Genomic DNA, 24,826 nt, shown 5'->3' on the forward strand with positions numbered 1-24,826 from the left:
TGCCGCATCGCCCTGGGTGAACTGCCTTTGCAGCACTAAATAATATCCCCCGCCCCTGAGCCTGACATCACCAAATCATTGATATTCTCTGCCTCTCTTCGGCAGCGTAGCCAAACGCACCCAGTCGTCACCTACGCAACTTGACGCAGAACCCGGAAAACAACACACATCGTCTCACAACACAGCGCGTCACAATTCGGAATATGAAACTGTACTTTAAAAGGAAACAGCAAGACTGTACAATTGATAAAGTACATTTATTTCACATTAAATGTTTCGAGAACATTCAGCGATTGACATATTCCAACAAAATGGAACTTTTTTTCTTTGCTCTCGATCCGCAAATGTTTATCTGAGTCACGCACTACTCCTTTTTGGTACACAGGGTGTGTTTTGGGTAAATGGAGCACTTTGGTCGCAGGGTGAATTGCAAGGCTGGTGCATCAACTTGGCACTAGACCACCGTAAAGGTTGTTAAGTTGCTCCTAATCGATGGTACAGCGTAAGGGCATATTGGCCCTTTGCGATCGTCCCAAAAAAGAGTTAAATAAATCCAGTGATTGACATGCAGCTGCAGCTGGCGGTTGAAGAAACCGTTGGTTGGGGTCTGCAATAGATGACAATTGCAGAATGGCAGGATGTACCAGTTTGCAAAACATAAAAATAGAGATGTGTCTCAGTAGCCGATCTTCATTACAATTAATTATTTTATTTATTAGCGCAGAGGTGACACAATGTGAACCGAGAGAACACAACGTGCCTTGAAACACTTGTGTATAGGCGCGTTACAAATGCTATATCATATCAAAGTACTCCGCTATTTGCTTCCGAGGTTAGTGCAATGAAGTATGTTCAGCTCTAAACGTTATGCGTAAAATGAGGCAACAATTAGAGGTGCACAATGTAATGATTTATTAGCGTTGAAACAAGGGGGAAACGAGTGGCGGTCTACATGCGTGTTGATGCTGGACTGCACATGTGCCCGGTAGAAAGACCAGCACACGAAGGTTGTACTTGCACTTCATTGCAATATGCCACACAGAACGTACAAGTACAATGTAACCCAGCAAAAACGGTCAGCTATCCGTATTTGGACTAGTTCTGGTATGAAATTGTCTAAAGAGAAACTTACATTATATTCGGCATTTCCATTCTCTTGAAATAATGTAGACCGTAACGCAGACTCAGTTCGATTTTTCATAAACTGAATTTACATGCAACTAGGTCCAGTTTCGGAATGGGCAAACTTATCATATCTTACGTTATTACACCCCTCCTTCAATTTACTCCTTTTCGGAATGGTCCCCGTCTCTCAAGGTAAAAAAACAATAGAACCTTATACTGTGTGCGACGCGTGGGCCTCCCCAGCTCCCAAGCAAAAATTCAAAGCTGGTGACCTTCACTCACAATGAACATACATTCTTAGTTTGCAACATCCCGTGTCAACGCATCCATGAGAACTGGAATTTTGAAGCACGGGCCTTGGAGGAAAAAATTTGGGGCTGTCACTGCTCGCTGTTCGTGGCGCTGCTGAGGGGTAGGGGAAACTTGCCAATGACAGAATGCGCCCTACTCCAAAATTGTAGTCAGTGAAACACAAAAACTGAGTCAAAGTGTGTCTAGTAATAGCCCCACCTCTGCTTATCTCACGGCCTCATACCCCATGGCATGTTTTCACAGTCAGTACTTCTTGCGTGCCTATTATCTTATGTAGCCTAGGTCTCATACCTTTTGTGTGACAATCAGATATTCAGCTGTTTGGGGAACTTTATGGCAAGGCAACTGCGAAAACCCAAAGATTCTTACACACCGTTATCCATCGGGCACTAACACGATAAATGAAGGTCCCACAGTAGCTCGACTAAACTGTGAAATGTGAAAGCAGTGTTACATTGTATGTCAATCGTAATAATTGTACTATTTTTTAAAAAAAGGACTAAGAGGATAGATTTGAAAAGAAAAATTGCATACTTTATTTGGACACTTTAAAAACATTTTTTGGCAAAAATAAAAACAGATGGTAATCATTTGTACCGGGATTTGAACTGTTCAACGAGCTCTGCTTTGGCTGGTCATTGCATGCTGGCAATGTATTTTGGCAATGTATGTGTGCTCTGAACAGATTTGCGTGCAATTCCATGATTATGCATCTCTACGACATTAATAATAAGATATTTACCAAAATCGAATTCCATTTCATCATATACTGGTTTGACCACCCATTTTTTGCTTCTTTTTGTAAAGGCCATAGTGTAGCGAAGCATCCCTAAGTTTCCTGCAATCCTAGATTGTTCACGGCCTACATTCTCGTTATGCGCTAATACTGCTACTAATGTCCTATATTTCATCCCTCCGATGCCGAAATGCGATCTCTTTGGCCTGCACTTTAGGCACATATTGTGGAACACCTCCAAATCTCCTGTGTGACAGAATTCTGTGAGTCCCTTCAGATCTCTTGATAGAGTTTTATCAAACACAATCTTCTCAAGGGCTTTGTGTGGCGGTGAAGATGGAATCAACCACTTCTTCTTCCGTGCCCGCTCCGGGGACAAAGGGCCATGTTCACATTGGTGGAAATGTTGGTTTTCTGTCCAGTGCTGAATGTTGGAACAGTGGTGCATTAGTGACCGCCATTTTTCCAGTTGAATTTCCACAGACCCATCACATGTTTTGGAGCTCCACCAAAGATGGTTGCTGAAAGACTCAGACCACTGTGAAATACTTTCCAAACCTTTTTTTTCCCCTACAGCAGATATTTTTTTATTGACTGATTTGGCAACATGCCATACATTAAATTGATGTTTAATATTTGGAAACTGCTCTCTCATTGTCTTGGCTATTGAAACGTGCCTGTCCGTGGCTATGAGGTTGATTTGCATTCCCCTCGATTGTAGATCTTCCAGTGATTTTATAAAACCAAGTTTCTCCATGGCCACTAAGGATTTACATTCAGACACCTGCACGACCACCAAACTCACAATTTTCTTACTTTCCATGTCCTGAAAGTGGTATGTGCACTACTTAGCAGAAAATCCGTGGCTGTCACACTGGCCATCCCCCGGCTAGCCTGAACCGTTTGTCGGAGAATGTACTTTGAATAGACAATTGTTCAATTTTCCAAGCTTCACTAATGGCAGGGAATAGATAATCATGTTGATATTTGTAGTACTGCGTTTTAGAAATGAAATGGAGACCCGCAATCTGACAGAAACTGGATAACGTCCTGAAACTAGAGCCACTGAAAAGTAAAGCTGCTGCACACAGTAGATTGCCAGCTGGCAGTTTCCCCAGCATCAGTTGAGCAGACCATGAAAATATTTTATGTAACTTTTGACAGGTGGCGTGTATTTTGAGGTTACTGCCTTGTGTTAGACGAGTCACATTCACCAATGGCTTCCCACATACTTCCCCTCTCGCTGAATGCACACATTTCAGCATCTTTATAATCTCCATCAAGCTGGTGTTGAATACTAAGTATTTGGCCTCTTTTATTAGACTGTCATCCTGCATCACTGTTGTTTTGGACTGAACCGTTGTGGACATATCAGCCAAACTGGACATACTATAGTTGAGATCCTTGTCTAGTTAGTCAGTCAATTGTGTTGATGCTTCAGTCTGTCATTTCAACATCTGTTACTTCACCGTGGATAGGAGAAAACATCAATGTCGACTGCTTTTTGGGTGGCATTTTTTGGGCGGGTGTCGATTGTGTCAAGTGCTCTGCGACTAATGTAAAACTATCTTCTATACATTCAGTTTCATGTTCATCTGGCAGAGCAGTCGCATTGTAGAAATGGTCCAAAAACACTTTGCTGGATTCGCCAGTCACATTAAATTCATTTTCTGGCCATTGGACAAAGGCATCTCGAGTCTGAACACGCCGCGCCTCAATTAATAGTTCCTCCATGGTGAAACATTAAAAAAAGCATATAATCAAGGCCTCAGCACAAAACAATTATTTTTCTTTCTTTTCTTTGAAACCTTTTTTACTCTAACATCACCATCAGCAAGCTGGTGCACCGACTCGGATCCGCAGGCCTCCCGTTCAATATACGGATCTTGTATATATCTCTAGAAAAGAGTATCCATTTAAAATAAGTCATTTGCATTACACATAAAAGTAGACTGACTTTCTTTCATTAGAGGGTACTGTCAGTATGCATACCTCTGACTCCGGATCGACCACAAGTTCTGGCTCTGGATCGACTACAAGGGAAGGTGTAATTGTAGAGGACGCTCCAGCAACTCCCTGAAACACAGTACTTGCATTAGTATGGATTAAAATATTGGAAACTGAACACACACTTGGGGACGACGACAAACGTACATATAAATAGCAAACCACAAATGAAACATTGTGTAAAACAATTACACAATATGTAAATATGATCAGATTATCTCGTTCGATGTAACTGTCAGTACACATACATCTGGATCAACTACAAGAGATGTAATTGTAGTGGACGCTTCAGCATCTCCCTGAAACACAGTACTTGCATTAATAAGGATGAAAATATTGGAAATTGAACACACACTTTGGAAAGACGACAAATGTACCTATCAATAGCAAACCACGAATGAAACATTCGGTAAAAGAATTACACGATACGTAAATATGATTAGATTATCTCAAATTCCATGCACAAAACAAGTCTGGAAAAGAATAGCTAAGTAGGATTACCTGATACGCGCTCAAAGTGGTTGATGACTCCAGGCAAGACATGGATGTTGAATCTTGTTGCTTCATATTCGGTGGATAGTCATGGAGTTGTAAAGGGAAAGTATTATTTGATTTAGAAATGCTTATATTAAAAATTGGCATGTAAGGAGACTGAATATGAGAAAATTATGCTTATGTAAATGCATAATATAGCATACTTATCTGTGCCCATAAATCAATTTTCTATGACTGTTCTAAAAACAAGTACTGATGTTTAGCAAAATGGTCATTATTTAAAAAGCTATACAATCATATAAATATCTAAAGTATTATAAGAGACATTTACACCTAAAATACCAATCAATCCATATGGTTACCTGCACACTACCGCAAGGCCGAAAGCTAAATCCGGAAGCGTGACTCACCTGTGGTGGCATGTGAACGAATAAAGTCGGAATAGCATTTGGGAGCAATTTCCGAGTCGTTCTCAGTTGATTCTCCTTTGTGTACAAGGATGTGTCGTACATATTCGGGGTAAAGTGAAGGCTGCAGATGCGGTATCGATCACCCCTCTTGCCCTCCAAGACTTTTTTGACTCTACTTTCAAGCTCTGCCGGTGCATATCCGCAATATCTGACCCATTCTCTAATTCGATCTACAGTTTTAGGGAATACATGCATTGTAGTGCCTTCAGATTGGTCATGGGTCTTCGAAGGGCAACTGAAAATTGAACATGCAGGCATTGTTGTAAATTCTGCAACAAAAAAAAGAACATTATTCGAAATTTACTTTGCATAAAAATGTGAGAAAGAAGGAATTAGACCATAGATTCTTCAATGCAAGCTTTGTTTTGGTCACCACAGCAAAACCAGTGAAGCGTGGGCGGCTGTATTATAGGATAACTTTCACAAACAATTCATTGATTTGACGAAAATCTGAACATGTTACTCGTCCCTTGAATGCACTATCATGCATGAAAAGGAAACATGCTTATACTATATACACGGTCCGCGAAGGATGCAATTCGATGGCAATTGACACTGATGAAAATTGATATATCAATAACTTAACACATGAAACTCAAGTCAATAGCAATGAGACCAATGAACATAGCACTACTTTGAAATAGATAGAAATTTACAGATGAAGGAGATATGATTAGGATACATGCCCTTACCTTGACCAACAAACAGATTCAGCAAGCAGAGTAGTTAGTGGCAGGAGAACAGGGAGATGTTCACAGGTAGCTCACTGACGAATTGACTCGCAGCGGTCACAGAGGTTCACAGATAGCCCGAGGACTAGCAGATTAGCATCGGTCACCAGGGTTCTCAGGTAGCACGTTCACAGTTGACTTGCAGTGCTCAAAGATGTTCTCAAGTGGTTTATAAAGAATTACAAAAAGGGGTGCGTTTGTGAATGAATGACGTGTATATGTCGTGGTATTATGTGGATTGCAGGGGCGCAGCCTGCTTCAAGGGGAGCCTGCCAGGCTCTGAGGAGGCCATGTGAACAATGACCCCCTGCACGAAAGATAGCCTTGAAGTGGACATGGTCTTTGGCACCTTGGCCGTTCGCGCCCCTGACAGCACCCCTTGGCAGCGCCATCCACTGGTGCGAACAGTCTTTGATAGTGGAGCGGGATGGGCCTGGGGTGTGCAGACAAGGCACCGGAACACTGCTGAATGGAGACACACTCATGTGGATTGCAGGGGCGCGGCCTGCTTCAAGGGGAGCCTGCCTGTAGACACGGGGCCTGAGGAGGCCATGTGAACAATGACCCCTGCATGAAAGATAGCTTTGAAGTGTACATGGTCTTTGGCACATTGGCCGTTCTCGCCCTGACAGCACCCCTTGGCAGCGCCATCCACTGGTGCGAACTGCCTTTGATAGTGGAGAGGGGGATGGATGGGCCTGGGGCATGCAGACAAGGCACTGGAACACTGCTGAATGGAGACCCACTTTATTCACTTAAAAACTGCAACAGCCATTGATAAAAAAAATATGTTGCGTTTTATTTTGATGGCACAAAACTACTACACATTGTAAAGGTCTGGTTGCAGCACAGCGAGGGAAAATCCCCTCTACTGACCGTTGTCACTGGGGAAAGTTTCTCTAATGGCACCAACGACACAGGCGGGTATTACTCGTTGAACGCGGTGTCCATTACTCCCATGAAGCCACCATGTAAAAGAACGATAGGCCACCAGCCGGTACCGCCTGTGAAAGAGAAAGATACAAACAGTTTTTAAATGACCAAGATAAGTGTATTAAACCTTCGCTGTCAATGACAATTCTTGTATCCAATGGCATTTTTGCCAGGACAAATGCTAACTAGACACTGCACAATACTGAACGACTTTTATACAACTATTACTAGAGAATTGCAAGACTAAATTGATATGACAATGATATATTGAAGTTACAAGAATATAGGAGACAACCATGAAATAGTAGTGGCCTAACTGACATCACAACCAGAGTATACTTACTCGTTACTTGGATTACGAGGGCGAACTGTTGCACGAAGTTAGGGCATAAGCACCATCAAAATCCTCAACACGGACCGTGTGAGGCAGGCTGCCCTGAAGTCTGGCAGTTCGGTAACGCATAGCGGCCGTGGCTCGCCTTGCGATATGTAGGACAAGCATCCAGAGTTCTCTCGGCGACAGCAGCAGTTCTCCTCCTCGGTTGGCATTAGCGCCCACCGATTGCAGGTACACCAGGTGGAAACACTGTCCATGCAACTAGGCCCCAGGCTCTTCATCTGTTGAATCGTCCTCCCAACTATCGTCCGAAGCCCCATCGTTTCCGCATCTTTCTCTTTCCAGTAATTCCTCCTCGGAATACTCGGGCTCGTACTGGTAGAGCATTATTGTTGCCATTGTGTGGTAAACAAACGAAAATAATTTATAGCGATGGTACTGGTATCTGTTCACATGGGCTACAAGCAACGAGGGTAGCTGAACAGAGCACAGAAACGAGTCACAGAATACTCAAAGAAATACAGTGAGAGGAATGGAATATAAAATCTGCTGTTGTGTGCTGTGAAACGGTCTGTTTATACTTATGGAGGAAAGAGGCGTCCTGCCATTTCCATCGCGACACGTCATTAGCTGAAGCGCAGAGAATGTTGACACGAGATGTGCTTTGGTGTTGTGAAATGGGCGGTACGCGTCTAGTGTTGTCAGGCTCAGGGGCAGGGGATATGATTTAGTGCCGCATAGACAGTTCGCCCAGGGCAATGCCGCAAGTGATAAGATTATCACAAGTTGGCCGCGACCTGCTTCCTGATTTCGCTTGTGTTCAAAAGACGAAAACTCTGGTAAGATGCATAGGAAAAGTTTGTATGATCGATCAACGTATGATTAAAAACACATGGCCGAACCATAGGGACAATAATATTTTTGACCGCACCATTCCTTTAATCACGTCCATCCTCATTCAAAACACCCATTCATACTTGTGCAAAAAAGCAGTACTAACCATTTGTTTGAAAAACTGACAAGCCTAACCTTTAGACCCTTGATGCTGGACAATAATCGTCGTCCTCAACCAAATGCATCACTTATTTAATATACGGTTGGCATATATCGCAAGTCATTCTAATATATTAAATCGCCACATATTATAAGAAAAACATCACATTCCTGAAAGAATTTTAAAATGTTGTCGTGTCGACTCGAGTTCCGGTTCTGGCTTAAAGGAAGTATCCTGCCAAGGCCCTCATCAGGTAAAAAAAAAAAAAAACACTATTGATTTTAGATCACATTGGTGTATGTGGACTTGCTTTTTTTCATTAAGTTTGTTGTTATTTTCTCTCTGTGTTCCATGTTCCAACCAATGCTGCTACCCCACCTCTCCCTCTCTAAACGTCTCATGCACCTTTACTATCAGAAACGCTGTTAGGCACGTATGATGACTCATTGCCTTGTTCGTCTTAACCTTCCCCCCCCACCCCCACCCTTCTCTCCTCTTATTTATAGCTCTAGCATTATTGAAACGAACAATAATTGTCGGGCACGTACAATAATTGTCATATGTTGTAATAAGTTTGTATTCCTTTTTGTACTATATTGTACCTCCAAATTACATACCACTTGCCCATTCTGAATGTTTCAATGCCTATTAAGAATGTTAACTCTGTTGCTTATCTACTCTCCCTGCGTTGGAGCGCTTTGAAACACTTGCTAAGTGTATAGGCGCTATACAAATGACCAATAAATAAATTAAATAAATCAATAAGGACCACAGGGAAAAGGGGGAAAAACATACATATCTCAATGAATCTCTTGAACCAACAATACGTTCCTAATTAGAAACAGAGCCATATCTGTGAAATCAATCTTAAACCAACAATATCTTTGTAAAAACTATTGAACCCACCCATGTATCCATTAACAATTCTGTGTGATAGTGAGGGAGTCTTTATACTATTGTCATTTCCTACAATAATTTAAACATTTGTTTATAAGACAGGGAAAAGAAAAAAGGTTCTTCCTGTCTATTCTGAAGGGTTGTAAACTAACCACTATCCCAGAGTCATCAGAAGGGCCCCCCCCCCACGCACAAGACTGCAGTCAATGGACCTGAGCTAGAGCTAGAGGGGGACACGCCAATAAGCACATGCCTCAGATAACTCATCATTGACATCACCCCTTGTCGTGAATCACAAGTCAATTTTGGCAAAACCTACCTAGCATTTTTTAATTTGGCAATTTTCTATGATGAAGTTCTATCTTCGGTAGGAAGTGCAACTTCTCTGTATGTCAACAACCCATCGATCATCCGTGGTGCTTAAGGACAGCCAGGTCACTCTTTACTGCTGGTAGTTCCACAGGGTGTCAACCTGTCAAATATGCAGATGCATACATTATACACCAAGAAACACATTAATTTTCCAGTGCATATTTTCATTAAATAATAACCCATGGGGTGTCTGAAAAACCACCCGAAATGTATTCCACTTCTTTTCCTGGGGTGCGATCCTTGCACGACATAGAACCAGAGAAACGGTACCAATCCAAGGGTTAATTTCAAGGGGTGCAGTTGTGAAGTCGATATTTTATGCCCAATGGGCAACACATCCCAGTTCAGTCTGTAAAGTGACAGAGGGATACATTTTACTCTGAGGATAACTCGTGACATGCACAAGCAGCCTCTAACATCAGAAGTCCATCTGTGACCCATCACCCCAAAAGATGTAGGTGAGCTGCGACAGTTAAGGGTGGCAGCAAGACCGGTTGCTGTCTCCCGAACGTTTTGCTGCCGCCCGAGGTAACGTGCATAAAAGAAGACTTACATTCTCCACTATTGTGTGTTAGGTCTTGGTGGCTGAAAGCCATCATCCAACCAACAGGTCCCTGAGAAGTGGCTTACCCTTCTCTACCGTGTATTTATATCCGTTCAATACCGTTAGTAAGGACGTGCCATCCGTGATTCCAAGAGCAAAAGCGTGCGTGACACGCCAACCAATGTTTTAATTTCCCGTTTAAAATCAGGAAACAAAACGATACTGCCATGTTGAATTAGGTGGTGTCACATCACCTGATGTTTGGATGTCTTCTTGTGAATCAGGGGGTGGGAGTGTGTCGCCACGTTGGATAGGGGTATGTTACTTCGATAGACAACAAAAATTGACTAATTTCCAAAAGTACAAGGTGTCGCGAACAGGAGTAGAATGTCCTCTCACCAATGCAAGTCACCCCCGGATGCCACAGCAAAAAACCCACGAAACACATGGGTCGCCCCACCAAACAATGAAAAGGTCATTTTGATCTCTTAATTTTACCCTTCTGTCCATCACATACTGAAAGTCATGTAATGCTCTTTAATAATCAAATCGCTGCTAAGAGAGGTCCACAGTCTCTGTTTGGAGCATTCAAATTTGCGAGACCAATCCACTCTAAACAATCCAGAAGGTAACAATCAGATTTCCATTCTTAATGTTGTAACAACATGGGCCATTTTATGTCCTCATCCAGGCCAATTTCATGCGTTTTTAAGCGGTAAATCCAACGTTGTTCGAGTCTGTGTTGCATAGAATATTGGCTTTTGTCCTGCCTCAATTGATCTACCACTGTCCAATATAACTCTTGCTCCGTATGGTTTGCAGCCAAGAAATGAAATACCAATGGTGCTGTGGTGTTCTTCATCGTGATCCATGACCTATGTTTGCTAATCCGCGTGGTTATTTTTCTTGTTGTAATGCCCACGTATAGCAAATCACACGGACATCTAATAACGTAAATAACATTACTTGATTGGCAACTTCGACAGTTTACTAATTGCCAATCAAACGTACCCTGGTTTAATCTAGAGGTTCTAAAGGTTAGATGGCAAACAATACATTTATCACAGGGAAAATGCCCTAATGTTTTTTCCTTTTCTTGGTTCCCGGCTGCTCGCAAGCTGTTCTGAGCGAAGCTAGTCCCGGTGGTTTGTAGTCTCGAATGTACTAGGCGATCCTGCAGATTTTTAGACCGTTTTAGCGCAAAAAGCGGCAGTCCATTTGTACATCCTGTACTTGCTACTCGGTTCCAATGTTTTTTTTAAATCAACTTCTTGATCTGTACCATATGTTGCGAGAAAGTTCTAACGCATACAATCCAATCTGTGTCAGTGTTTTTCTCCCTCGGACAAAGCAAAAGTTCTCTCTGTGTCCAGCGTGCTCTTTTGGCTGATCTCTTTACCAGTTCCCGAAGATAACCTCTTTCCAAAAATCTGTTACCTAATATATTGGCATGTTGTTCAAAATCACCAATATTGGAACAATTTCTTCGAAGACAAAAATTGCCCATGGGGCAAATTATCTTTTTGCGAATGGGGGTGCTGGCTTGAATATTCCAGTAAAGTATTGTGATCTGTTGACTTTCTATAAAGTGGTGTGTATATCACTTTATCTCGAGATTCAGCTTACACATCTGGTGCTGTATCTCAGATCCGGCGAAAGCCGGCCCAATCGCCAGCACTGCTCTTTTAACGCGAAACTGAAAGTCATTGCGTTTGATGCGACTAGGCTTTAAACTGCACACGTTCTACATGCAGCTCTCCCTCCCCAGTCTCAAACATTAGGAGCCATTTTTAGTGCCTGGTTTACAATGCGTTTGTCAATGGTTCCCATTGAAAAGCGCTTTGTAAATCAGGCCACCTTTGTGTCTATGGTCTCGGTTTTGTGTGCTGGAGACACAAATGTATGTGTTCAGTGTGCTTTTTTTCTCTTGATTGCCTGCTATTTGAAGAGTTTGTTTTGAATTAGTCGAAAAACTATTTTTAGTAGTGCCTTCAGCACGTCCGCTACCAAAAAGCAGGTATGTGTGGGCGTAGGGAGGGAGGGAAGGCGAATGTGGGGAAAGGGGGAGGGGGTGTGGAGAAGCTTACCTCATTCCCCAGCGAGGGGAGGGGGAGCCTGCCGGCCCCGAGGAGGCTCAGATTGGCAGGATTACCGTCTGGTAACACCCACGTTTTGAGCCTCCCCATTGGGTGGGAAGCCACCACACCCCCCCTAGCCGGGTACTAATTGGTAATCTTTAATTTATGTTGTTCATGCTTTGCTTTGAATGTTTTGTTTTTCAGTGTGAGGGTTTGCTTTGTGTATGCGAGGAGGTTTTCCCTTAGATCCTAGACTAGAACGGGAATCCCCTGGTAGTGTAGGTTTAGTTAGGGTTTATTTATTGTTTCTGTTGAAAATAAAATCTCAAACCTTGAGAAAACGAAAAGGTTGTCAGCCTCACATTACTGACCCCTCACAGTCCTCACAGTGCCCAATGAATCATCTGTCACAGAATCATATTTGTAAACTTACCATGAGTTTTTGTCATTGATGTTTTGAATAAATTAGGTTTTGGTAGGGGCATACATGTCTTGTTTATGGGGACCTCCGGTCCATGGACGCACCTTCATGCAGGGGAATTTGGTTTATGAGGATTGTGTTAACTGCAACGTCCACAAGCCCCTAACATCTTTTACACTTCAGTGGTGCAAGGCACAAGTAAACTAAATGAAGATTAGGCAACCCTGGTTTCTGTAGACGATGGCTGCTGTCAGATCCAGCAGCTCATTCGTTTTATAGAAACAGGATGCAGTAACGGTCATCGGCGTTTGGCGAGCAGGTTTCAGGGACGAGATGCCCTCCACAGCTCCACGCAAGCTTTTCTTTTCTATGCTCTAAGAGCAGTACTGACACCTAGTGGCCAATTATGAGAAATGCAATAGAATACAGCAAGTGCATTTAGCATTTAGGGAAAAAAGATTGCCAGTCACTGATTAAGTGCCTTAGGAGCGAATAAGCACCCAGCTAATTCGAACCCTAAAAGCGATTTGGAAGCATGCTATACATATGCCATCAGAAATTGTCATTGCACCGTGCCATATTCTCCCATGTATGTTCTTTTTGAGCTCTGGGGGGTGGATGTCGCGGCACGGATGATTAGAGCCTTTCTTAATATTTGGTGCCTTATTGCTAAACTCTGCATACTGAAGAAGTGGAAAAATGGGATTCTGTTGTTGGGTAAGCACTGGGTATCTGATCTAACCTGGGCTGAGGCTTGTGAGGACCTCTACAAAAGCACCCTACCCGGCACGTCCAAGCCGAAAGACATCTGGTGCGTATATCAGGTCTACTCAGCACAGCTACTAACTAACAAGCTCCATGGTCCTCTCTGCATGTCAGGGCTCTGGGCCGAGTTACGTATATGGCCAATGCTAAATACTATCAGTGTATATTCAAATGATTGTGACCCATGTAGGGGACGGACCTCTGCTTTGTCTCCCAATGAATGTGAAACCTATTGTTGGATAATTGTTCAATTGTGTCTGCCAAACACTTGTAGCTACAGGTTAAGAAAAGTCAAGCTTAATTCAGCCTTCACATTCAGTTGCTTCTGACTCTTTCAATTATTAATGCGCTGTGGTATTATTGATGCATGCACTATAATCCATGTGTATCATTTATGCTAATCGTATCAGTTTGTCTAATGCAATATATATTGGTGCTCTTAACATAACTACAATGGACAAATTATAGACAACTATGGTCTAATTAATGTCCTTATTATTCTTATTGTTGTAATTACATTGTCTATCATCACTGGTCCCCATTCCAGTAACCCTGTGGGTACTTTGAAACAGCATTTGCTTCCTGTATAAGCACCTAATAAGTGAACAATAAATAAATAGAGGCTTTAGCGCCCTATCGGAACCGTGCAGGTTACATTCTTGGTGAGTGTATTTACCTATGTGTCAGGAAAGGATGACCTGATTTCTATCTTGATTCTAGAAGGATATTCGAGGTAAATCTTCCCGTTTTTAGCTTCTGATAAGTCTGTTGATAAAATAGGTTTTTGTTTCTAGTGAATACTGTGCCTTTTGAAGGGTACATAAAAGGAGGAGAAAATAGTTATTACTGGAGTTCTTGGTCAAAGGTCACAGTTATCATGTCCCATATGTATATTATAGGAAAGAGGACTGGATATTTTTAAGTATTATAAAATTGCTATGATCACAGACTGTATTAAACTCTCCTCAGCTCTACTCTTGTGCAGGGCATTGTTGGAAATTGCTAGGCCTTATTTAGCTCCCGAGTATAGCATAGAAGATGCTGGTTAGCTTGACACCAACAGCTACCAGGAGGTACTTTTAGCTCTCCAAGGCAATTGGTGCAACACAAATATACTTACCCAACGTTCAAAACGGAAATTGGTATAAAAGGTGCATTAAGAAAACCTCTACAAGACGTGTAAAACATGATGGGCCACATGTACTGGATACAGTTAACGCTTGCATCTCTCATGTGGACGTTAGGTTTGTGACACACACACTGTATTGGCTCCTCGCTCCTCAGCTGAGAGAGACAGAAAGAGTGAGTTGGCATTACATAGAAAGAGGTGGCAGCATAGCAAAATATTGTGGCAGTAAAGAGACAGCAACAGATGCAGTAACAGAAACAGATCTAGAGGGAAAGAATGACAAAATGAGAGGAAGAAGCAAGACAACAACTGACAGGAAATAAATGCAAAAAGGAAATAAAACATGTAAATGTGGAAGAAAGGTAAAGCAACATGGCAAGAAACGATGGAATCAACAAAAACTCTCAGCAACAAAGTGAAAGACAGAGCAGCATAGTATTTGCAAGATGGCTCATGGCAGGTGCTTTTTTAGATACACTCACAATTTTGAAAAAACGTTTCTCCATCATTTGGGTACACCCGAGTAGCTGCTCTAACATGTGTGGTACTCTCATGCTACAGCGCTATACAGGTGTAGCCGTTCTGCATAGCTCATGGATCATGAGGCGTAACTCCTGGTAATAGGAAAATCGTAACAAGGATCGACTTCCAGCTACTTACTGCTCCACAAATTTAAATTTTGACCCCGACTGTGGTGTGATTTGATTATTTTGGAGGTGTTCTTTGAGTGCCACATCGATGCCACCTCCTTTTAAATTAGACGAGTTTGAAGTTGGTGGGAATGGATTGTGCGCTACTGCCTTGACAAACAAGTTTGTTATAAAGAGCATATTGGTTGCTCCTTCGCAAAGAATTTCATGAATCTCAATTCTGTGTTTAGAGATGGAGCGGGCATTGATCAGGCTGCATCGTATCATTTCTTCTGCCTCAGGATGACATTGAATGCCCAACATTGCTTTAATTTTTTTTTAACTGTGTTTATTGACATTTTCCAAACAAAGTTAAACAGCGTTCATACATCCATTTGCATGATCATATAGTACAACAGGCCAATAAGCTTGAACATTGTAAAGTAGAAGATGTAAAGGGAACAAAGCAGGGAAGGAGGGTGGGGTGGAAACCATTATTAGGGAAGGGGGAAAGAAAAACCAACCAAGTTCGTTAGTATGTTGCAGAATTCCACACCCTCTGTTCATACTGCTTCACAACACAAGTAAGGGGTCAGTATTTGAAGTCGCAGTCTGCATGGGTGTGGGTTATATAGTTTACTTTACAGATGACAAGTTACGCAATCTTGTTAAACACAAGTTTCATTCTCCTCTGTGGGAGTTCACAGATGTTTATCGTCAGAAGGGTAGCGAGCAGCATTATCCAGTGCCTTCCATGCCTCAAAAGGGAGCCCCACTTCCCCACCGTGTACATTTATGGCATGTCCCCAGGCTGTTGTCTATGCCATGCTCCAGCGCTGTATTTCCTTTAGCCATACTTCATACAGTGGGCCCTTGTTTGATTTCCAAGTCATGGCTATGCATCTCTTGCCTAATATGCAGGCCAAGTCCATGAACCTAGTGATGTTCTTGCATTTACTATTTCTGGTGTACATACCCAGTATACATTTCTGCGGTGTCCATTTGTATCTGGTGATCCCTGCACATTCGCAGGTGCGTCTAATTCTAGACCAAAACCTTTGTACGGAATCACATTCCCAGAACAAGTGCATTACATGAGCATCGGCTCGATAACATCTAGGACAGGAGGAAGTTGCTTCCTTATTAAATTTAGCAACCCTAGCTGGGGTTAGGTGTGTGCGATGGAGTACATTTACCTGTAGGAGTCGGAACCTTGCATTTTGTCCGCAGTGTTTGCCATGACTGAGCGCCCAGACCCACTGTCTGTCAGCAATTTCTTCCCCCAGATCTGCCTCCCATTTGGCCCTGAGCTTTGCTTAGTCTGTGATCGTGCTATTTACTAAGGCCTTATATACTCTGGACACCAGTCTCCATCCGTCTTCTAAATCATGCATGAGTGTAAGGAGCGTATTAGGTTGTGGTTCCGTTGGCCAGTCAGGCTAAACGCGTTCGGCGAATTGCATTATCTGCATGTACCTTAGGAACTGTCCTTTCGGGAGACCTTTTTGGGTAAGGTCTGAAAACTCTCTGTATACTCCACTCTCATATACATCTCCCCACGCTGCTATGCCAATGTCCGCCCAGCACCTCGCCACTTTCAACTCCTGCGGGTCCCATTGTGTGTTGATCAGTAAGGAGCTATGCGTGGAATATGGTTGTGTAAGCTTTCGAATTTTCATGGTCCGTTTCCAGATTTGTCTACCAAATGTCAGAAATAGTGGGTGTAGTGTCTGCCTATTTAAAGGATGCCAAAGGGTGTCCCGTAGTCATACGGGTTGGATAAGTGTCTCCAGTAAGGTATGTTCCATGTTAGGTTCATCTGTTAACCATTTGGCCGTGAAGCTAAGTTGTGCTGCCAGATAGTAATATTCTAATCTTGGTAGTTGTATTCCGCCTTGTTCTGAGGGGAGTGTCAGAGTTGCTGTAGATAATCTGGGTCTCTTGGGGCCCCATAAAAAGGTTCTTAGAGTAGTGTCAAATTCTCGGAAGAAGGAAGCCGTTATATAATAGGTAACATTTGTGAATCTGTATAACAATCGCAGTACCATGATCATCTTTGTAATGGCCACTCTGCCCATAAGCCAGAGAGGTAGCCGAGACCAAAATACCACCGATTTCTTGACTCCTTCCACTGTTCTCAGTGTATTTAGGGCTTGTGTTTGTTCCGAGGAGTGTGTAACTGTTATGCCCAGATACCTGAATGGTTTGTGTTGCCACGTCAATCCCCAATCCAATTTCTGGGTCAGTGTGACGTCATTTAGTCTTGCTAGGGGAAAAGACATAATTTTTGATTGTTAGATGTGATCCCGGAGAACCTTGCAAAGTTGTCCAATATTTCTATTATATGGGCACGGTTATGATGTGGTTGGGTCAAATAAAAGCAACGCATCATCAGCTTACATTAAAAGTAGGTGTGTGGTTATCTCCTATATGTATCCCGGCCTCCAGGTATTCCTATCTGAGGTATACAGCAACAAATTCTAGAGCTAATATGTAAAGCATTGGAGAGAGAGAGCACCCTTGGCGAGTCTCTCTCTGTATGTCCCATAGTTTGGATACAGAACGCCCGGTTCTGACTCTGGCAGCCCACTGTGTGCAGTGCATAGTATCTTAACCCATCTACTAAGTGTGCCCCGAATCCAAAACATTTTAAAGCAACCTTAATCTATTCCCAATAAACAGAATCAAAAGCTTTAACTGCATCTTGTGATGCCACTACATAATGTTCTGGGCGCTCATTCGTCCGCTCAATGACATGTTGTAGTCTGCATAAGTTTGAGGTAGTATTGCAGTCTGGGACGTAACCAGTTTCATCTGGGTGTATTATTGTCGATATGCATTGCCGGAGTCTGGATGCCAGCATTGTGGTCAGGAGTTTCACGTCGCAATTTAGCATGGCCAATGGTCTATATGAATCACACATATCTGCGGGCTTCCCAGGTTTAAGGATGGGAACTATCCACGTTTCTCTCATCGTGTCTGGAAGTTTCCCTGTCTCAAAGGTTTCCTCGAAGACCTTCAGAAGTGTCCGGCCACTATGCTTTGATATGTTTGGAAAACTCTGCAGGTAATCCATCGCTACCCAGCGTTTTTCCGGAGGCAGTTGCTGTGATTGCGCTTTCTAATTCTTGTAAGGTAAAGGGTTGGTCTAAGAGGTCACTTTGGGCGGTATTGAGTGCGGGGTGCCGAATATCTGTGAATGCTTCTTCTATATCGCCTACAGGGAGTCCGGTGTTGTGACTATATAACTTGGCGTAGTAGGTGGCAAATGTGTTGCTTAGTGCGGATTGCCATGGTTCTCTCTGCATTCATCTTTCAATAGAGTGATGAGTGTTTTGGGATGTTCCCTGCGGCATAGCCAGGCGTGGAGCCTCCCCGGGGTGGGGTGGGGCGTGTGCGTGTGCGTGTGTATATATATATATATATATATATATATATATATATATATATATATATATATATATATATACTGTGCTGGCTGTGTAGTCCAATTTTGATGATCTTGTCGGGCTTCTCAAAGGGTTCGCTCAGCGACTCCCCCTGTAGGTTGTGTAGTTTCTATATCTCTTACATTACGTTCCAGCTCTACCCTTCGTTGTCTCCAAACTCCTCCGGCCCCAGCAATTACCTCCCCTCTAGTGACCACCTTAAGGGTTTGCCAGACAGTTCTCCATGTTTCTACACTGCCAACGTTTTCCTCAAGGAAAAGGGTCAGTGTGTACCCGAGTTGTTCTCTAAAGGGCAGCTCTGAAAATGCATCATTAGGCATGCGCCATGTCAGGACAGGGGGCCATGGTGCCTCAAACGTCCACGTCGCGATGAGGGGGGAGTGGTCAGATATTACGCGTGCCATGTATTCAGCGCCAGCAAAGTTTTGTAGGTGTTCAGTGCTCATAAAGATGTAATCTAGCCTTGTGTGAAGGCCATGTGGGGAGGAGTAATAGGAATATTCTCACAGGTCTGGGTGAATCTCCCGCCATACGTCTGCTAGGACAAGTTCCGTCAGTGCAGTGTTGAGGGCTGTCGTTGCTGGGGAGGCCTGGCACCTAGGTGGGATGGACCTGTCTAGTGTGATGTCATTTACTCAGTTAAAATCCCCACACCATACGAAGATGGCATCCCTGTGTGGAATTATGCTGGCTGTGAGTGTTTGTATGTATGCTGGTATAACATTGTTCGTGAAGTATGAACTGACTATAACGATCAGCACTTTGCCTATATACCCTTGTAGAATGATGTATCTGCCCTCTGTGTCCATATCACAACTGAGAAACTGAAAGGGTAGTAATCCATCAACCCATGTGAGAACGCCTCTTGCGTATTTAGAATATGGGGCCCCATATACTGCGCCTTCCCAGTATTTTGCCACAGTTTTTGTTCCTTTGCCGTGGGTCTCTTGTAGAAGGGCTATCAAGATCTTCTTGCATTGAAGATATGACTTGACTCTGTGTCATCTTTCCTTGTGTGTATTGCTGAATGGTAGGCGTTAGTGCTCTGTGTGTCAGGGTGTGCTAGGATGTGGGATCGTAGGCAGCGTGATACCTGATTTACACAGTGACTTTCTCCTTCCTCTCTCATATTCATGCAGTATAAAGAACAAAGGACATCCAATTTCAGCTTGGTTGGGTAGGAAAAACTAAACTTCAAGAACCAAGCCCGGAACGTGGGGTTCCAACTATGCCCAAAAGATACGTTCTTGCGGGCCAGCATTGCTTCCATGTTTGAACCAGAATCCAAGGTATCGGGTAATATTATCCCCACCAAAAATATTGCCGTACATATGGTCGTCGGGAACGGCCATAGGCGATATTTTTGGTGGGGATAATTTATGGGGTAAATGGATGGGGGGTTGCAGGGGTGTCCACCGCTCCCTTTTAAAATATATTGGGGTTGCGGGGGTGTCCCCCGCAGGTTCCATGGGGTAATATTGCCGCAAAAATATGGCAACATTTTTGTATGGCGATATTTTTCCGGCAATATTATCACATGGAACCGAATCCAAGTGGTCAATCGGGGTGGGCAAGTGAATACAGTCTGACATTTCATTGTTAAATAGGCCAGTGGACTGCAGGTTGTCTTTTTTATTTCGTGTGATACTAGGAAGAAAGTGACCATTGGGCGGTTTGTGGCAGTAAAAGAAAGGGTGTATAGATTGAGGTTTCTTGTTAAGGTCATGTGGTCCCTGGCATCTGTGCCATGATGAGTGGATAATGGTTTCCAAGTTGGTATTCTAAAGTTGTATTCTTCAGTTGGTCATATGTAAGGTTGGATCTGGGGGTTAGGGGGTCCAAGGTTCTATTTCTTGTCCTCATGTATTCGTTCCTTTCCACCCCTCCAGAGTTGTTTCTCGGGGTGTGTGCCGTGAAGGGCCCATGGTGGGTCAGTAGGTGGAAAGGTAGCAAGAAACTAAGCAGGTTTTGGTTCTGGCTCAGTCTTTCTCCCCAAGGTACGCATTGGTCGTTGTTCTTTGTTGGCTATGCGAGTCAGTTGATGGATGGTTGGGTGGTCTTTGTAATATTGGTGGTGCGTCTGTAGGATAGTTCCCATTCCGACTCAGCTGTCCTTCAATGGGTGTCCCATAGTCACTAAGTCTGGGCAACTTAAAGATGCTGATGCAGACAGGGTTTTACTGTCGTGGGTTAGCTTTACCCTGATGGTGACTGGGTGCATGTAAGATCTTACACCATAGTGAACTTTTACACTAAGGACATATGGAATGTGAGATAGAGGGAGTAGTATGTGTTAGTCTGGATATTTAGGATGCCAGATGTGAAGCACAAGGGGGCATAATATACAGCAACACAATGTGCTTCCTAGTGATTCCTAAATATGAACACAAGGAGCAGGAGTACATTTTCAAGTTGCAAGCCTCTAACCATGCACAAAAAGTCACCCCCCTCCAAACCCCCTTCGTTTTCGGCTCATGCACTCAGCAAACACCCATGCCCCAAGATTCAACCACCACCACCCGCCATGGCTAGTTAGGTGCAGATGTGCGAGAGTGAAAAGCGATGCAAGGCCTTCAGTTAGGGGTATCTAGTTGTGGGCAAGATGGAGCACAATGTGTGGCAATTTACTCTCAAAGTGGCACACATTGAGAAAACACAATAGTATACAAAATGGAACTCCATGCATCATGTAAAAGGATGCCAAAAAGTAGCTACAATGGAATGCGCAATCACAGCGGCACCCACATATGAAACACCACAGAATATTAAAAAAAAAAAAAGACAAAAAAAAAAAAGGAGCATGTAGATATAAAATACCTCAGTATATAAAAGGAAACAAAGAGGGTGCATTCCTAGAGACATCCAGATATTGATATTTTTTTTATTGTAACATATAGTTTATTCAAACTTTTATTACAAAACAGAAACAGAAACACTATCCTGTCCATCACTGTAAGTAAGTATTCACGGCTTTCCCTCATTTGGTAAAATCTTTTATGAAAAATGAATTACTGCACAAGTTTGATGGACATTGTTGCTTGAAAGCATCGTGAACCACCACTCCTCAATGTTATTATTTACAGGAGCATATTTCCCTAGAAAAAAGGATTGCTCATTTACTAACTCCCCACATTCTGTTATCAAATGTTTCAAAGATTCTTTGGTGGCCAAACAAAGTGTTATCCATGGTGTTAATGTCATGTCTGATCCAGAGCACATCTTTTGTCTGATATGCATTTAGCTGTAATCTCAAACATTTGTTGCGGTGATATCTGGACGGAAATTTCTTCAGATATTTTGGTAGATGGTCTAGTCTATTTGCCACTAGCCCTAAATCCAATGAAGTCTTCAAGTCAGCCTGATTTTCCAAGTTCTGTATCCAGCTCCACTGGCGCAGCTTTTTCTTGGCCAATTGTGGAGTAGCCATCACAGTTTCCCACTTTATGTCGGCAGTGTTGACGATTGATTTTATTTTGTTAACCCAACAGCTCAAAATACCTTTGTACGGCTGTTGTAGTGTTGGTGTCAAAATTCTGTATGCGGGCACAGGCTCATTCAAGTGTATTTTCCTCACTGCTGTAATCGATCTCCACAGCACCGTGGCATATAAGGAATCAAGACCAAGGTCGTGTCTAATTGCTTTTATCGAGACGTACGACGGCAGACTAAGGACACGTCTCCAGAACTACCCTTCTAGCGTGTCCCAACATTGAAAGCTTAAGTTCCACCCTGCTTCAGAACCAAAACTAATCGCTGGGACCACTTTCTGTTTATAGAATGTCAACACTGGAATTACTGTGAATTTGCTGTATTCGGCATGTATGCGAGCTCCCTGTAGTGCAAACCCGTCCATGCAATTTTTTTGTTCAAGTAGCCAGTCCCACTCTCTTATCGAATTGTTGAAAAGTATTCCTAAATAACGACTAGATGAGATGTTTTCTATATTCTCATGGCCAATAGACCACTTAAAGGCATGGTCCTTCTTAGTGAACACCTTGCCGATTGTCAAAATCTTTGTTTTTTTTCATTTATTATTATCAGCTCATTTTCCTGGCAGTAGACTAAATCTGGCAAGAAGCCTCTATAGGCCAATTTGTGTGAGATCCGTTAGAACAATGTCGTTGGCATAGATTGCCCAACTAAGATGCTGCCCATTCACCTTTGGAGGGAAACATTTGACGTCACCAAGTGCTGTTGAGATGTCTGCGATGAATAGTTTTAAACAGTAACGCCGCCAGGGGGCAGCCTTGTTTCACTCCCTTATTAGTAGGGATTTTATTGGATAGCTCACCCTGTGCATTAGTGCGTATATACACATTGTGGTGTTTGAATGTAGGGTTTTCACTGGATGTAATAACGACGGTGGACAATTCCACTTAGCCAACTTTTCCCACAATTTGGCACGATTTATGTCGATAAATGGCATAAAAAATGTTGACTTTTTTTTTTCAACGTCTCCAATTTTAGCAAATTTAAGATTAAGAGGTTTACCACAGTCCCCACACCTTTGGTAAAACCTGCTTGTCTGCAGTCCATCAGACCTGCACAGTTGGCCCATCTCGTTAGTTTTCGTTGCAGGCATGTTGTGAAAAAATGTCCAATAGTGTCAAGAAGGGCAATCGGGCGATAATTTCCGGGGTCGTCCCGACTGCCCTTCTTGAACACTGAAACGATGACCGCTGTTCGCCATGAGCAGGGTACTGTTTTTCACCGTTGCAATTAGTTCGAACAGGTATGCAATAAAACAAGACCATTGCTCTTTTTTTTCTTTCAGCATGACATTCGTAATGCCGTCAGGTCCTGCTGCTCTCGAGTTTTTTAAATGTTGAATTACCGAAGCGATATCTTTGGTACTCTCGATCATGTCCCAATTTTCAGAGCATTCCGCCATCGGAGCATTCCCACAAGATGGTGTGCCAAATACATTACAAAAACGTTCTTCCCATTTTGTCGCCGAAATTCCGTTCAACTGCATCGCCTCTTGATTTAAAGTGCCATTGAGATTTTTCTTGACTTGTGGTTCAGTAACAACTTTATCATATGTTCACCTCTTTCCTGATCTCTTGATAAGGAACATGATTTCATCCAATTTCTGTATTTCAACTTCCTCTTTTTGATTTCAGGTTCGGCACTACAGCCCAGTTGTCTCTTGAGATGTCTTATATCTTTACGTAACGTTTTTTTCATGAGATACAGTAAGGCTAAATTCATGTTTCCGTTCTTGAGACGGTCTAACTCCTGGTTTATTTGTGACTCGAAATTTTGTTAGCATCAGCACAAAATTTATTTTGCTTCTTGGAGAGAGGTTTCCCATCTGTATGTTTTGTGAGAACTTGTCTAGTTGTAATGCATTCATTCTCAATCTGTTCCCACCAAGATTGACTTTGACGGCGGTCTCAAATGTTCCATCGGGTGTTTATCTGTCGCACATCCTGGACAATTGCAGCCGATCATAGTCACTGTTGGAACACTTACAAATTTCAAGGTCCTCAATGTCGGCCCACACATTGTTTGAGATCCAGATGTAATCTAAGGTTTTGTGCGTTGACCCACAGTGCCAAGTTGGCTTAGGTGGATTGTCACTTTTCGTCATCCCATTCAGCATTTGACAGTCACGAGTTTCCATAGCCAAGCGCCATAGATGTCTTCTCTCGGCATTAGAATCAGATGTTACCTTTGTAAGCCCGTTCTGCAGCTGTTTGTCATCAAACCATGAGCAATTTAGGTCACCACATATGATTATCTGCAATTTATGACATATCAGCTGACTATAATCTATGACTGACATTAGGGCCTTCAAATAGCAAATTGTTGTGATCATCTTCGGGTTCCAGTAAGTATTTATCAATAGTAACTTTTTTGGATCTTTGTTAACAGTTGGCTTAAATTCCATCAAAATCACTTGAACAAACAGATTAGGCATGTATGTTTTGCTTATTACCTACCCAAACAAATTGTTCAGCATTATTAGTAACCCAGAATATGGGCGACCAAGCCGGTATTTCCCCAGCAGGATTTAGCAATATGGAATAACCATCTCTTACCGGTGGCTCTCGCAGCCACGTCCCCTGTAGGCACAACGCAAAGTTGTTTTCCATGGAAAATGGGAGCTCTTGGAAGAGATGGATAAAGCCGCGTGTATTCCAAGAAATCAACCCACATAAAACTTTTCCATTTTGCAGGTTTAGTTACTTCCAACATTTCATGTCTACCATTGTCCCCGGTTTATGCTGAGACACCATTGGACACCGCAGGATGCATTTTAAATACCTCCTTAAGTATGTCTCTCCGCTTTTCGTTAGTAGTACGGGAGTCTTCGACAGAGGACATACTCTCTGATTGCTGATTTTTTACTTCCTCCTTTCTGGATCAAACCTCAAATCCATAAGAAAGAAGTTCATC

General features: G+C 42.8%; 1 protein-coding gene across 2 annotated transcripts in view; it reads right to left on the minus strand.

Moving 5' to 3' along the window:
- The window catches only part of TMF1 (TATA element modulatory factor 1), a 418,170-nt gene that overhangs the window by 329,218 nt on the left and 64,126 nt on the right, over positions 1 to 24,826 (minus strand). The gene's annotated exons all lie outside the window — the stretch shown is intronic.

Source organism: Ambystoma mexicanum, chromosome 2p (genome assembly GCF_040938575.1).
Source record: "Ambystoma mexicanum isolate Mex_15411 chromosome 2p, UKY_AmexF1_1, whole genome shotgun sequence".
Classification (NCBI taxonomy): Eukaryota; Metazoa; Chordata; class Amphibia; order Caudata; family Ambystomatidae; genus Ambystoma; species Ambystoma mexicanum.